The sequence below is a fragment of the Lepidochelys olivacea genome, assembly GCF_965140295.1.
Source record: "Lepidochelys olivacea isolate rLepOli2 genome assembly, chromosome: 8".
NCBI classification, from domain to species: domain Eukaryota; kingdom Metazoa; phylum Chordata; order Testudines; family Cheloniidae; genus Lepidochelys; species Lepidochelys olivacea.
In genome coordinates, this window is record NC_140418.1 from 38,314,826 (window position 1) to 38,317,617 (window position 2,792).

The window sequence follows — 2,792 nt, forward strand, 5'->3', positions numbered from 1 at the left end:
GCCACAAGGTGGCGATATTACCAAAGACGGTGCTGAAAAGGCAGCTTTTCGGACTCCGCCAGCACTCAGTGGAAGTTGCACTCAGACATCTGAATCCAGACGACAACGGCTCTGCGCTGGGAGCGGGTGACAAAAAATAGGGAAAGGGCGGATGGAATAATTACAAATAAAAACAATACTGGAGGACAAATCGTTTTTCCTCTAGCACAACATATAGCAGCTTTGCAGACAGGCCTGTGTTTCAGATCTGACCCGGGAATGGCTGGCGGAATGGAGACTCGCCCCAGGAAAAGGCAAGTTCTGTCTTTCTTTCTATGTTTGTGTGTGTCCCTGGTGGCTTGTGAGACGATCCGCTATTCTGTGCGTGAAGAGAAGAAAAGCGGGTCCCTAGTTGCTAATGTTGCAAAGGATTTGAAACTAGATGTAGGGGAATTGTCTGGTCGCAGTGCTCGGCTAGTTTCTAAAAGCACCAAGCAATATTTTGAGCTGAACACGCGCTCCGGGGATGTGATAATAAAGGAGAAAATAGACCGTGAGGATCTGTGCGGACAGAGCGACCCGTGTTTGCTGCAATTCGAAATTGTGTTGGAAAATCCACTGCAGCTGTACCCAATGGAGGTGCAGATACATGATGTGAATGACAATTCCCCTAAATTCTCTCAAAATGAATTCCCTTTGGAGCTGCCTGAACATCTCCCTGTAAACAGCCGCTTCCCCTTGGAAAGGGCCCAAGATTCAGACGTAGGAACAAACGGCATCCAGAGCTACGCAATCCTCTCTAATGAGCACTTCAGCCTGGATGTGCAAACCCGGGGAGACGGCAGTAAATACGCGGAGCTGGTGTTAGAGAAACAATTAGATCGGGAGGAGCAGGCGCAGCTGATGCTGATTCTCACAGCTGCCGATGGGGGCCTGCCACAGAGAACTGGCACAGCCCAAATACGCATTAATGTCCTGGACAGCAACGATAACTTCCCTCAGTTTAGTCAGTCAGTGTACACGGTGCAGTTAATGGAAAATAGTCCTCAGGACACTTTGGTCACTAAGGTTGAAGCTAGTGATTTGGATCAAGGTCCAAATGCAGAAATCACCTATTCATTCAGGCAGGTGCCTGACAGAATCCTCAAGTTATTCAAATTAAATCAATTTTCCGGAGAAATCACTGTTTTGGGGATAATTGACTATGAAGAAAGAAGCAGTTATGAGATGAACATCCAAGCCACGGATGGCGGGGGTCTATATGCGCACTGCAAAGTCCTGGTGGAGATCGAGGACATGAATGACAACGCCCCGGAAGTGACGCTGACGTCCCTCAGCAGCACCATACCCGAGGACTCCTCCCCTGAGACAGTGGTGGCCCTGTTCAGTGTGAGAGACCGAGACTCCGGGGACAATGGCAGAACGGTCTGCTCCATTCAGGACAATGTCCCATTTGCTTTAAAATCAACTCTGAAGAATTATTACGAGCTTGTTACACAAAAGCCCCTGGACCGAGAGAAAGTGCCTGAGTATAACATAAGCATCACAGCCACAGACCGGGGGACTCCGAGGCTCACCTCAGTGAGGATCATCCGTGTTCAGCTATCGGATATTAATGACAACCCCCCTGTATTTAATGAAAGTTCGTACGTCATGTACCTGAAGGAGAACAACCTGTTGATTGGAACTGTCCATGCTGCTGACCTGGACACAGAGCAGAATGCCAAAGTGACATATTCGGCGTTGCCTGGCAACATCGGTGACCTCCCCTTCTCCTCCTCCATCTCCATAAACTCCGAAAACGGGAATGTGTACGCTCTGCAGTCTCTGGATTATGAGCAAACGAGGGATTTCCAGGTTACAGTGAGAGCTGCAGATGGCGGGTCCCCTCCACTGAGCTCTGAAGTCATTGTCCGAGTTGTGATAATTGATGAAAATGACAACGCCCCCTTCATTTTATACCCTCTACAGAACAGCAGCTCCCCCGCTAATGATCTGGTTCCCAGATCGGCGGAGGCGGGTTACCTGGTGAAAAGGTTAAAAGGTGGTAGCTGTGGATGGAGATTCTGGTCAGAATTCTTGGCTTTCCTACCAGCTGCTCAAGGCTACAGACCCAGGTCTCTTCGCTGTGGGTCTCCAAACCGGGGAAGTAAAAACCAGCAGGCCTATAACGAGCCCAGACTCTGTTAAACAGAAACTTATCGTCCTGGTTAGAGACAACGGAGAGCCGCCCAGATCCACCACCTCGACGCTTAATATGCTTCTGGTGGATGGGTTTTCAGACGCCTACATGCAGTTACTGGATGTACCACAAGAAGAGGAGCAGCAGGACACATTAACCCTGTATTTAGTCATTTCTTTGTCTTTCGTTTCATTCCTTTTTCTGGTTTGTGTGGTAACAATTATCGCCATCCGGCTATACAAGACAAGGCAGTGCCGAGAGCGGTATGTTCCATCGTCCAGGAACTTTTATTTTGAGCCCAACTTCCCCACAAATCCTGCGGACCCGAGAAGCATTGGGACTCTCCCTCAATCTTATTGTTATGAGGTTTGCTTGACAACTGGGTCTGGCACGATTGAATTTAAATTTCTGAGGCCGTTGGTACCATCTCTATCCGCTGACCCCAGCGCTGCAGGAGGGTCCGTTCTTGACTCTCAGATTAACTCTCAGTTTAAGGAGGAGAAAGAATCTCTGAGAGAGGTGAGTGCTTATTTCACTCCATTTGCATCAATACTTTGGTTGAATATGTTTTTTTTTTCTACTGCTCTGAAAATTACCTAGATTACTTGCAGAAATGTCTAGAGATTTTTTT

General features: G+C 48.2%; 1 pseudogene across 1 annotated transcript; it reads left to right on the forward strand.

The window, feature by feature from the left end:
• The first annotated feature begins 270 nt into the window (after window positions 1–270).
• LOC311525664 (protocadherin beta-1 pseudogene) lies at window positions 271–2,169 on the forward strand (annotated as a pseudogene). Its single transcript has one exon. The product of its transcript is annotated as a protocadherin beta-1 pseudogene (transcript).
• The last annotated feature ends 623 nt before the right edge of the window (window positions 2,170–2,792 follow it).